At 47.2% G+C, this 13,906-nt stretch overlaps 1 protein-coding gene across 16 annotated transcripts in view; it reads right to left on the bottom strand.

Annotated features, from left to right (window-relative positions):
• The window catches only part of CSGALNACT1 (chondroitin sulfate N-acetylgalactosaminyltransferase 1), a 340,608-nt gene that overhangs the window by 248,838 nt on the left and 77,864 nt on the right, over window positions 1-13,906 (bottom strand). For 6 of the 16 annotated variants that reach the window (XM_069572748.1, XM_069572753.1, XM_069572756.1 and 3 more), the window contains exon 2: window positions 4,649-4,784. The exons of the other annotated variants lie outside the window; for them this stretch is intronic. The gene's annotated coding sequence lies outside the window, so the exon portion shown is untranslated. The remainder of the gene's footprint in view (window positions 1-4,648; window positions 4,785-13,906) is intronic. 16 annotated transcript variants of the gene reach the window in all.

Here is a 13,906-nt window from a genome sequence, read left to right as displayed (position 1 = left end):
CAGCACAGATCCTCAGCAGGATGCTGCAAAGACCTTCAACAGACTCACCAAGCATCTGCCAGCAAAGCTGTGTACAAAACAGAGATTAAAAATAAAAAAATCACAACACAAAACTATCTAGAATCTGAAATATGCACCAAACAAATAGTGTCTGTGGTTCTGGTTTCCTGGCTCGTACTTTTTTTTTTTTTGAGACTTTTCCAATGTTCTGTAATACAGCACTATTATTGCTATATAAAGTCTTTTCTTTTAAGTAACACGGATAACATGTAGTCTGAATTGGAAGAGAGAGAATATTCACCCCTCATCTATTTCATGACCATCTGTGTTATGCTCCCTGTGAAATAATGGGACAGACACCTAGTATTGTGGGAAGCTCCGGCCTTTCCTTTCCATGAACCCTAAAGGTCAGGTATATCTCAGCTCCTAAGAGAAGTCGCTGGCACACACAGTGAAGTTTATCCTGCCTTTCTGCCGCCCCAGTGAATGTCAGTGTGAACGGTACCTTCTATTCGCTTGTTTGGGGCTGTGCTGGACCTTCCCTGCTGCATAGGTTTCTCTCCAGCTGCAACAAGCAGGGGCTACCATGGAGCTGCAGCTCCCAGGCTCTAGAGCACAGCCTCACTGGTGGTGGCGCGCGGGCTTCGGTGCTCCAGGGCAAGCGGGATCTTCCCCGACCAGACACAGACCCCGTGTCTCCTGCACTGACAGGATTCTTTACCACGGAGCCACCAGCGAGGCCCAGCATCTTCGGAGCCTGACTTTGACCTCAGAGCGCCCGTTCATCCTAAGACGTCAAGGTCTGGGGAACAAACTCACAGTCCGTCTCAGCCATTCCCCCTCTTAACGTTCACTCTTCTACGAGTCAGAGGTTCTTTATCTGTAGATTCGCCCAGCCAGCATTAACTCCTTTTCCACCCACCGGTTAAAGCCGTCCCTCTGCATATTCACCAGCTGCTGCCCTTTATTAAAATTCGATAACTAAAACAACGGCAACATAAATATATGTTCCCAGTACTCTTACTAATTTTTAAAAAGTCAAAACACTAAGGTGATGCTTTATTTAAAAAGGTTTGCATCGTGCAATAACTGAATGCCATCTAAACAGTTAACAACCATCTTATCAGTAAACAGATATCCTCCTCACAAGAAAGCCTCCCGCTAGTCCACTTCTTCTTTCCTGATAAGAAGCCTTTAAGTATGAAAGCGGAACCCAGCACTGGCCCCACGCACAGAAAGACCGTCTGCTAGGAGGATGCTGAGGCTCAGGCAATCCATCTCAGAGCAGGAGAGCCACTGGCTTCACTCCTCGGGAGACAGGGGCCTTGCCTGGCTGCATCCCCGCCGTCCACTTGGAGCCATGCAGGGACACAGCCCATCTGCTTTGCCTCTGCAGAGCTGTCCTGGTCGGTCAAGATGGGGGGTGGGGCGGGCCACACCGTGCATCCAGCCACCCTGAGCCTGTGCCCCCCGAAGAGGAAAACCCTCCCCCTTGGACTCCCCTCACAGACCCCCAACCCCCAAGGCAGAAACCCCAGCATTACCTGCCCACGCAGGCAAACATCTGTAAACCACAAAAGGGAATGAAAAAAAACCTGCTGGGGCTACACACGCCTGGAAGAGGATGCAAAACGCGGTGTCTGGGGTCCCGTCCACGTATCTATTAGGCTTCTCATCAATCAGGCCTCTGAGATGTCACGAATCCCCCACCCCCACCCCCGTACTGTTGAGAAAACACTGGAACAGCATCAACCTATTTAAAGATAACCACGGTCCTGACAACGGATTTTTCCACCTTCCATCGTGCGGGGTCAGGTCTGCATTTCTGTAGGTATTTCAGTTCCGACCATGGTTCAAGGCCAGCAGACTGAAAACCCTGTTTTCTCTGGGTGGTTATTTTCCTTTTAAACCTCTCCCCCAGGCTCAGAAAAATCTGAACGCCAAACGTATTGAAAAATCATTCATTATGATTAAAGATTTCTAGAGCAAATCCGACACTGAATACAACTAATGACCCACCACCCCCATCCACCTTGCCTTCCCAGGAAGAAGGGTCCCTCGAGCGGGCTCCCTTCCAGGCGGCGTGCATTCAGGCTTTCACGAGCTGGGAATAGACCATCCAGGAGGCTGCAAAGATGGCCTGATTCACAGGCCGGGCATGCGTGGCCCTGATAGCAGTGGCTGCCTCATGCTTGCAGGCCCAAACCTTGGAGGAAGGTATGAAGAATGCTTACTGACCGGGGGAGGCGAGCAGGGCGGGAGACTTAACAAGACAGATGTCTTACCTGAAACAACCCGGCGGAAATGTACTGCTACATTTCCACGGTGCAAAAAGTGCCAGCTCATCGTGAGAGAATCTTAGGTATAAGCACTGCCAAGAGCCAGGGAGCCAAACCAGTCCCCCCACCCCCACCCCCACTGCCTACAAATCTCTGTTCCTAATGCTTGATTCGACCCTGAACCCACCTCCAGGTTCACAGCAGACACTGGCGATGTTAAGACAACAGGGAGATGTCCCTCTCTGTGCAAGACTAAAGAGGACTCTGTCCAGGCTGGTGGTGGTCAGTCGCTCAGTCGTGTCCGACTCTCTGTGACCCCATGGAAGGTAGCACATCAGGCTTACCTGTCCAAAACCATCTTTCCAGAGTTTGCTCAAACTCATGTCCATAGAGTGGGTGATGCCATCCAACCATCTCATCCTCTGCCGTCCCCTTCTCTTCCTGCCTTCGATCTTTCCCAGCATCAGGGTCTTTTCTAATAAGTCAGTTTTTTGCATCAGGTGGCCAAAGGATTGGAGCTTCAGTTTCAGAATCAGTCCTTCCAGTGAATATTCAGGGTTGATTTTCTTTAGCACTGACTGCTTTCAGAGACTTTTCCAATTATCAGCAGAGGGACCCCCGCTGGAGAGAGCAGTCCTTGACCAGGTGTCGCCCTTGGAAACCTAGTGATTCTCCCCTCATCACGTCCTTTCTCCCAAATGCTCCCCAGACTCCCATTTTCTGTTGAACACATTTTCTAAAGCTGTAAATCAAGGAGCAGGATGAAGACATGACTGGTTTTACAGGGTTGCTGAAAAAGGAAATGGCATTTTTACTCAGCTTCAAACTATCTTGATAGATAAATTTGGGACTTATAAAAAATAAAAGAGAAACTTATTTGTAAAAGTATTCATGACTGAATTGTGTTACATACCATGGGGTTCTTTTAGGCTCTTCACACAGTGTTTAAAATAGTTACAAATGCCTATTAATAACCAGCTCGCCTCCTAAGATAACACACAGGAGCCAGAACTCCGAAGGAGGATCAAGAAAGGGCGACTGTCTCACAGGTCCTGAGGCCCTGGGTGGACTTTGGTGGAATAAATGCTCGTATTCACAGCCCGGATGAAGTGTCCCGGCAGGGATGAGTCACCCCAGGTCCTCCTCCTCCCAGATGCAGCCGGGGGTGCGTGGACCTCACCCCCATCGTCGCGACGTGCAGCTTGGGGCAGAGCCACGGTCCTCGGGGACTTCGGTTCTGCCATCGGGACCGAGGTGGATGGCCACCTGGGAAGACAGGATCCTCCCCCAGTAACCTCCCAAAGGACCTGAATCTCCCCCAGACTTAACACACCGTGGAAGGGTGTGCGTTGTTTCCCTGGGATAACGGATAACTAAAAACGTGTTTTGCCGTCAAAGAGCACAGCCTCTGCTCATTTAAACTTCACACATCAGCGTCCAAGAGACGACCCCCTGGTCTCACCGCCGTGATGAGGTCATCTACCCCATCCTGGACGATGTGCCAGATGTCTTACTTTACTTCTTTTACTTGGATCTTTCTGGTCCAAGTTCCCTCTCTCTTTACATTCCCCTCGGGACAGCTTTCACATGATGGTCTACACTGAGGTTATTTCAATTTCAGTTCCACTTGGAGTCACTTCCCGTTGCCTTGTCTAGTTTAAGACCAGGCAACCTTAGAGAGAGACCGTTCCCTCCACCAGTGTGAAATGGTAGGCAGAAGCAGGGTGTTTCACGTCTTCCTTAGGCTCACAGGATGAGGCAGACATACTGGAGGCATACCACCACCAAGGTACCTCCTGGAGCCCTGAAGCACATGTCACTAGCCCAGCGCAATCAGCCCACCAAGTGTGAGTGCTACAAGGAATCAGAGCCTCCAGGCCATTAGCCCCCGCTCACAACTAAGGCATGGAGCCCGGACAAATTCACTTACTCGCTCCAGGTCCCAGGAAGAAAACTCCGTTTCTTTCACTTCCTTCTGTTCAAGCTATTTCACCCAAGGCACTTGCTAACTTACTAACCCCAAAGGAAAAGAGTTAGTCACTCAGTCGTGTCCGACCCTTTGAGACTCTATGGACTGCAGCCCGCCAGGCTTCCCTGTCCATGGGATTCTCCAGGCCAGAATACTGGAGTGGGTTGCCATTCCCTTCTCCAGGGGATCTTCTCAACCCAGGGATGGAACCCAGGTCTTCGGCATTGCAGGCAGATTCTTTACCGTCTGAGCCAGCAGGGAAGCCCTACTAACCCCAAAGACAATTTCTTTTCAGCCTGAAAAGGTGAGGTGCTCTCTTATATGTGGGCTCTAAAAGCACAATACAAATGAACTCATTTACAAAACAGAAACAGACCCATAGACACAGAAGCAAACTTACGGTGGTTCCCAAAGGGGGCACACAGAGGAGAGAGACACTAGGAGTTTGGAAGGAACATACACACCCTCCACGCATAAAGCAGATAAGCAGCAACACTGTGCCGCTCAGGGACCGCAGCTCAGTGTCGTGGAATAACCTATAAGGGAAAAGAATCGGAAAAAATATATAGATAGGTTTAACTGTATCACTCTGCCGTACACCTCAAACTAACACAATATTGTAAATTAACTATACTTCCGTTTTTAAAAATGTAATCTGAGGATTCCTTCACACAACGATTGAGAGGAATGGCTCGGGAGTCCGTCTGAACAAGAAGGACTGGAGTTTGAACAGGAAAGTGGAAGTCGCTCAGTCGTGTTCAACTCTTTGAGACCCCATGGACTATACAGTCCATGGAATTCTCCAGGCAAGAATGCTGGAGTGGCTAGCCTATACCCTCTCCAGCACATCTTCCCCACCCAGGAATCAAATCCAGGTCTCCTGCACTGTAGGCAGATTCTTTACCAACTGAGCTTATCAGGGAAGCATGGCGTTTGGACAGGTCAAGACCCTAAATCCAACACGATCATAGAATGACTGTCAGGAAACACCATCTGCAACTCAAAACCTAACGTCTCTCGCTGGAATGAGGAAGAGTTCCGGAACACAGAGAAGATCGCCCGCTGCTCCAAGAGAGACAGAATGTGAAATCATAAGCTGTAAATCAACCAAAGTTACACCACAGAGAAGGGAATGTAAGATTATACCAGGCGCATGTTTCCATTATAAGAGTACTAAATATTGGTAAGAAATTCAGAAATTTGCAAGAGCGTATGAGAAAAGAATTAAACTCTATGATGATCGTGAAACTGCCTTCAACTAAATATTTTCAAAGGAAATATAATTAAAGTGCAGACTACAACTCTTCTGAAAATGAGGATAGAGTAGTTGAACAGAAGGAACTGTAAAAATTCAAATACGAAGAGGATGCTGGAAATGGACTGAGAAAGTAAAATCCTGACCAATTGCATCCTGTAACCATTCAACAGGAGGCAGAAAACCTGGCTCCAAACTGCAAAACACAGCCGCCCGGGGAACAGCTGTGACAAGTTTTTCTATTTTTTATTCAAAAATGCAAAAGGTAAAAATCGTATGTAGTCTCATCATTTCTTTAAAATTGTATAAAGAAGTGATTGTCCCCACTCTGCCAACCACATCTTCGCCCCTGGAGCCACTTCAGGGATGCAGTGTAGGGCCACACACTCGTCAGCTTCTTTCTGTACACAGAGGCCTCGCTCAGCACACACACACACGCACACAGCCCCAGCTCAGACACACACACACACACAGAGCCCCAGCTCAGACAAACACACACACACACAGCCGCAGCTCAGACACACACACACAAACACACACACAGCCCCAGCTCAGACACACACACACATGCAGAGCCCCAGCTCAGACACACACACACACACACACACACACACACACAGCTGCAGCTCAGACACACACACACAAACACACACACAGCCCCAGCTCAGACACACACACATGCACACAGAGCCCCAGCTCACACACACACACACACACACACACACACACACAGCCCCAGCTCAGACACACACACACACACACAGAGCCCCAGCTCAGACACACACACAGACACAGAGCCCCAGCTCAGACACACACACACATGCACACAACCCCAGCTCAGACACACACACACACAGAGCCCCAGCTCAGACACACACACACACACACACACACACACAGCCCCAGCTCAGACACACACACACACACACACACACACACGCAGAGCCCCAGCTCAGACACATACACACACACGCACAGAGCCCTCATTTAGCACACACACACACAGCCCCAGCTCAGACACATACACACACAGCCACAGCTCAGACACACACACACACGCAGAGCCCCAGCTCACACACACACACACACACGCAGAGCCCCAGCTCAGACACACACACACAAACACACAGAGCCCCAGCTCAGACACACACACACACATACACATACACACACACGCACAGAGCCCTCGCTCAGCATACACACACACACACACACATACACACACAGCCCCAGCTCACACACACGCACTCAGAGACCTCGCTCAGGCACACACACAGAGCCCCAGCTCAGACACACACACGCACGCACACAGAGCCCCAGGTCAGACACACACACACATGCACAGAGCCCCAGCTCAGACACACACACACAGAGTCCTCGTTCAGCACACGGATACACACACATACACACACAGAGCCCCAGCTCAGACACACACACACATGCACAGAGCCCCAGCTCAGATACACACATACAGAGTCCTCGTTCAGCACACACACACACACACACATACACACACAGCCCCAGCTCAGACACACACACAGAGAGTCCTCATTCAGCACATGCACACACACACATAGCCCCAGCACAGACACACACACACATGCACACACAGCTCCAGCTCAGACACACACACACAGAGTCCTCGTTCAGCACACGGACTCACACACATACACACACAGCCCCAGCTCAGACACACACACACACACACACACACACAGGGCCCTCGCTCAGCACACACACACACACATGCATAGCACTACTCAGACACACACACACAGGGCCCCAGCTCAGACACACACACACACACAGCCCCAGCTCAGACACACACACACACACACACACACACACACACACAGCCCCAGCTCAGGCACACATACTCAAAACTTTACAAAAATAGGCAAATGTTTCACACAAGTCTTCAAATGCTTTCTTTCTGAATATATTTTAGAATTTAAAAGCTTTTTAAAAAAGAAACAAGTTGAATCTTTTTAAAGTAATACCAAAAAAGGTAAGGAACAGATCACCAACTTCATGAGTAAATTCAAATCTAAAGATTCCTAACTGTGTACTTCCAAACTGTACATCTATTTTTAAACAAGAAAGATGATACAAATGGTGTAGGATTAGGAATGTAGATTTGTTAAACTCTTTGAAATACTATGAGAAAATAGTTTATGAATTTCCAGTGATCATGGCTTGAATTCCTACCTAAAATGCTTTTAAAACCTGTCATAGATGATCATTTACTGACTACGAAACAAATGCTGCACAGAAACAGCATCAACATCAGGACACTCACAGCACGTGGTGGTGTCAATCAAACTGATAGCCTACAGTCTCTGATTAGGCAGGCTTCTGAGAGCCCAGGCACACAGATGGGATTCAAGAGCACTGTAATAACCTGCGATACAGCTTTGAGAAAACAGTTTAGCCATGTAAAATCTACCTCCACTTTCCCAATAGCTGGTGAGTAAATCTGCAGATCCTAGCACTAGCCCAATCCAGCGGCTGTGCAGCCCGTGGAGGGAAAAAAATAAGTCTCTGGGAGCAAACAACTTTCTCTTTGATTTTATGTCTTTTCACTTAATAAATTTCATTTCAGGATGAAAGGCAGTGCCATAAATATGACAAATATCAAAAGCACATGGTTCCACTTCTATTTATCAAACCAACTGAAACCCTTTTCTTTCAAACCCCATTTCTAATGTGGGAGAAGATCCAAAGGCCCCTTGCGAGGCTGAAAACAAGAGGTTCCCACTCCAGCCAGAAGGCTCTCCCTGTGGCACCCAAATCCACCTGCCGGCTTCCTCCGCCAGCTCTCGCCTGCACATCCCCTGCCCAGGAGCCCCCTATTCACCCAAAACCTTCTCCCACCCACTGTCAGCTGTGTTCCCCCCACCTGGAACCCTTTATTTCCCCCATGTCTAGGATCTCCACCTAACAAAAGTCATAATTCTGGGCCCATAAACAATGTCCCCTACTCCATCCACCCTCACTTGTCCCCAGATCGCATGTAATGTCTCCCTCCTTTAAACCCCCAACAACATGTCTTTTCTCTTAGGCATTGTTTATGCCCTTAGAATCTCACTTCATAGACTATTTTCAGCTGACTTACACAATCTCCTTCAGTGCTTACTGAATTACCTTATAAAGAGTAGAATCTCAATAAACATTTACTGAATTGAATTATCTGTTATGTAGTAAACTGCTTCCTAAAAAATGATCTGTATTTCCTGCATAAAAACCATACAATTTTAATAACAGAAGGTTATAGCAATCAAGTTAGATCCTGGACCTTTCACTTTAGTTTATCAGCTTTTTTAACTGTTAATGACAAATCGTCATGAAATATATACGTGCACACATACATGATGCCTCCTGAGGCACGTGCCCCATACTATCCTCACGCAATCTCGGAAGGTCAGAAATGACATTTATTTTATATACAAGTAGCCAAGGACGTGATATCAGCTTTGAAACCAGACCTGTCTATGCACTAGTGAAAGGGAAGAGAAGTAGAAAGTAGAAACCTTTTTCTCCAATAACTTGTCACTTGCCTGCAGAGAAAAGATAGTCCACAGACAAGCATCCCATGTGTGTTTACAGTGTTTCTACAGTTGCGTCTTAAAGAGATTCCACGTGACTCCCACCTATGGTGGCTCTGGCCTCTTTGGTTAATGTCAGTTGCAAACAAGAGATCCCCAAAGATGAGCGGGAGAGCCATGAATTAAGAATGGCATTGAAAGGGAGACCAGGAAAGACACAGCCTGGGAAGGAGGAGACCAAAAGCAGCCCCGAGCCAGGGGTGTGATGGGGAAATGGGAAAACGGAACAAACGAGGCTCAAAGCCCCGCCACAGTCACGCTCTATAGCCAGGCTGGACTCCGGGGCTCTGAGAGCTACCCAGGTGATGCTTACTGCTCACAGCTGGAAGGCTCTGAGTCTCCAATTGTCTGTTCAGCCATCCCCAGATAAACTAGTTAGGTTGAAACGAAGAATTCATAAGTAATAATATCTTCTTAAAGCTTTTTCTCTCTAATCAATCATAGAGGTCATCCATGTTTGTCATAGAAAATATGAAAAGTTCTGAAAAGTAAAAGGGGATAGTCAATAACAATCGTCTTATTATAATCCAAACCCATTTCCTTCAACATTTATTCAACAATCACAATATTTATTAGGATCCGGCATGTGCTAGACACATCAGAGAGCAAGCCAGAAAAAACTCCCTGCCCTCCTGCAACTTAAACTCTATCACGAGAGAAAGGCAATGAGCAGTAACATGAAGAAGCAGGTTGCACAGGATGCTGCATGCTTGCTTAGTTGCTCAGTTGTGTCCAACTCTGCGAGACCCCATGGACTGCAGCCCACCAGGCTCCCCTGTCCATGGGATTTCCCAAGCAAGAATACTGGAGGCGGTTGCCATTTCCTCCTCCAGGGGGTCTTCTCAATCCAGGGATCAGACCTGCATCTCCTGTGTCTTCCGCACTGCAGGGAGATCCTTCACCTGCAGACCATCAGGCAAGCCCTAATAGGTCGTACGCACAGAAGGGTCAAGAGCAGGGGGCCCAGACTGAGAACAGCGAGTTACCACACTGAGATCATCCGGCTTTATAGGCTTCCTTCCCCACTTATTACATGGTGAGAGCTCCCCTCCACTGTTACACAATCTTTAGCAAAATAATTTTTAATGACTGCAGAGAACTCCATCTCATGAATATACCATAATTAATTTCATCATTCTGCTCTATGCAGCAATGAGATTTTCATTTTTTAACTACCATAAGTAATGCTTCTATTTCCTCAAGAGAAGCAACAAGAAGAGAAATCACCCAGGATGGAGCCGGGCACTGCTGAGGCCCATGGTGACCTGTCACTGCACAGGTGCGCAGGGCCTGCGGGCCACGCACACAACTCTTCCTTCCCTTCCAGCTTCCTGCCGCCCCCACCTGACGACCTTTCCATCAGTTCCCAGAAAAGTGCTGGCCCCTGCATCCCTCCACCATCGCTACTCCGTATAAATGAGATGAACTCTACCCCGGGGAGGTGATAGCACCATGACTGGTAAGAAGCAGAACATGCAATAACCACCTACTGGATTAAGAAATGGATAAAGAACTGAATGGGGACTCAGAAATCACTCTGGCTTTCAGGCAGCCAGGAAGCTGCTGAGAAATGTTCCCTCCCACCAAGGAGTGAGTCATATCTCAGACACATTCAGTACCTTCCTAATAGGGCTGCACAGTATTTCCCGTAATGCCTTTCCAATGTTGGAAACTGCCATATGACCTGGACAGTCAGAGAATGCCATTTAACCATCGAAATGAGACGCTAAATAGCACAGAGACTACGCAGAAAATACTCCCAATACTTTCCCTCTTACTTAAAGATGACAGTTATATAATACCTTCCTCTTGAAACATAAATGAGAAGTGTATCTTTTAATAGTTCATCAGCCACTACTCATCTTAAATGCCAACCATAGCATTATAAACTGCTACTGCACTCTCATCAAAAATTAACACACAAAAAAAAATTATAAAGAGGAAAAGCCCTTAAATGATGTGTATAAGAACTTGGCAAACAATTTGAAACAGACTCACAGACACAGAGAACAGACTTGCGGTTGCTAAGGGGGTGGGGAGAGATGGATTAGGAGTTTGGGATTAGTAGATACAAACTATTATATTTAGAATGCATAAGAACAAGGTCCTACTGTAAAGTACAGGGAACTATATTCAATATCCTGGGATAAACCATAATGGAAAAGAATATGAAAACGAATGTATGCATATGTATAACTGAATCCCTGCTATACGGCAGAAATTAACACAATATTGTAAATCAACTATTCCTAAATAATTTAAAAAAAAGAAAAAGTTGGCAAACCAGAAAACACAGCAACTCAAAAAAAGCAAACCAAGAACAAGAGGAGACATCAGTTCTTTCTCCCCTGAGCTGGTTCCTTAGGGGGCCATGTATCAGCAGTAACAGTTTCATTGTTGAGGGAACAGAGACTCTGAGTTGTGAGCACCATACTCACTATTAGAAACACCACCTTGAAGTTTTCCTTCCTTGAGTCCACTTTCAGAAGTTAGAAGTGAATCTAGGAAGCCAGCTCAGGATAGCTCCCAATTTATGATGCAGGCTTAGAGAAAACGAGAGGCCAACGTGCCCACCAGCAGTGAGAACACACAGCCTGGGGTGACAACTGCCTTCTCTGTAAATAACCCATGTGGCCCTCCAGCCACTGCACTGCAATCGGATTTGGATGCAAAGGTCAGAGGCAATGCAGATTTCTGAGACTTCACTGGCTTCTGGGTGTACATGTTTGAGCTCCGTAACTACAGCGTCTTCACGACCCACCTGGCTAAGTCTCAGAAGAGCGGACGTCAATACGGGAGGAGAGGATTGGGGCCACAGCAGCTGGCGACTGTGTAAAGTTGCTCGGCTTTGGGGCTGTCTACCACTCACGAGCTCTCAGTCTATCGTCATTATCAGGGGCCTGGGCACAGCAGAACAGCATGAGGGATAACGAGGCCAAAGTGGCTGGGTGCAGTATGCCCAGGGCTGGCTTCCACACTGCTGTGTCCACCCCGTCCATCTGCACTCGGAACACAAGAGGGAAAGCTGAGCATTCCCATTCCGAGTGTGTGAGAGTCAGAGTTCATTCATCTGCTTCCACCAGGGCACTGATGCTCTGCACCCCAAGGGTGGGCTAGGAGATGCCGGCATCACCTGGACAACGTCTTCATCCTTCTCTCAATATAGCGGTTTTGTGAAAGACTGGAAAGCAACTGTATCAAATTTCTTTATGTGAAGAAATGTTCTGACAATGTTGCTTGTCCTTTGGTTTGCTCATTCAACACATATTTCTTGACAATCAGTTGAACAAGATGAAAAGCGCCGTGGAGACAGACAGCGGTGATGACTGCACATCACGAATGCATTCAATACCCCTGAACTGTAAACTTCAAGATAGAGAAGATGGCAAATCTTATGTTATGCGTATTTCACCACAATAAAAAATTTGAGGAAAAAAACAGGCAGATTGTGATAAGGAGTCAAACTTGTAAAAGTAAGGGCTTGAGCCCTCCCATCTCTCTCCCGGCCACATCTTCCTTTGTCCCCAAGTTTGGGCCACAGTCACAGAGGTTCACAGCCAGATCAATCACATGGAGAAAGCCCGTCTGCCTGTCTCTAGTGTAAGTGAGGCCAAAGAGCAGACACAAGGGGGTCCTCGAATTCCACCCGAGTCTCAGGCTCACCCCAAGCTGCATACATGCAGGACAGACCCAAAACAGACAGCAGAGACTCTGGAAAACTAAACTGTGCTGGAACCACCACTAAGAGGGGGTGAGACAGAATCTGTGTCCTAACCTAACCATGTGGAGTAACTGCTAAAACAAAGAAACAGGCAAAAAACACAGCACTCTCCTAGATTACAACAGCATTCAGTGTTTACACATACAACACTCACAATGTTTAGGACAAAGGAAAATTAGTCCGTGTACAAAGAACCAGGGAAATGGGAGCAGTTCCCAAGGGAAAAGATAATCAGCAGATGGTGACTGAATTTGACCCAGACGTTAGCATTACCAAACAAAGACTTTAAAGCAACTATTGGAGCTATGTTTCCTGAGGTAAACATTCTTGCAACCAACAGAAAGTTGGGTGTTCCCAGCACAGAAAGAGAAACAATACGAAAGAATCAAATGGAAATTATAGAACTGAAAACTAGTAAGATCTAGAATCAAAACTTCACAGGGTCATCGCAATAGCGGAAGGGAGATGACAGAAGAAAAGTCAGTAAATTTCAAGATCAACAAAGATGACCCAATTTGAAGAACAGAGAGAACAAATATCAAATAAAAACGATAAACACACAGCCTCAGGAACCTGCAGGGCAACGTGAGAAGATCGGACATGTGTTGTTCCATAAGGAGGAGCAGATAATGAAAGAACAAAAACAAGTATCTGATGAAACAAAGCCACGGACTTGGATAGAACGTCTGTAAAGTACAAGAAGTGGGGACCCCAAAACCGAGCCCCGAGTTAGACTCAAGAAGAGGGACCATCAGCACGAGGTAAAGGGGGAAAAGACAGGATGGAACTGGGAGGCTGGGCCCTGGACCACAGGGAAGAAAACCAGGAAGCGGGGAGTCGAAGGATGGGGTGGAGGGTGGAGTCAAAGGCTGCTGGCGGATCAAGTGTGACCAGGATTGAGAACCAGCCATCGGGCTGAACAACAGAAGAGTTATTAGGGACCTTGGTAAGATCTGTTCAGTAAAGTGATGGGGACAAAAGCCCAAATAATGAGGATGCAAGGAAGGAAGAGAATGCAGATAATTCTTCTGAAAAGTCTTGTAGGAAAGGGGAGGAGAAAGTAGAGGGTTGTACAGA

This window comes from Ovis canadensis, chromosome 26, assembly GCF_042477335.2.
Source record: "Ovis canadensis isolate MfBH-ARS-UI-01 breed Bighorn chromosome 26, ARS-UI_OviCan_v2, whole genome shotgun sequence".
NCBI classification, from domain to species: domain Eukaryota; kingdom Metazoa; phylum Chordata; class Mammalia; order Artiodactyla; family Bovidae; genus Ovis; species Ovis canadensis.
Note: the sequence above shows the minus strand (reverse complement) of the source record. Positions and strands in the feature narration are given on the sequence as shown.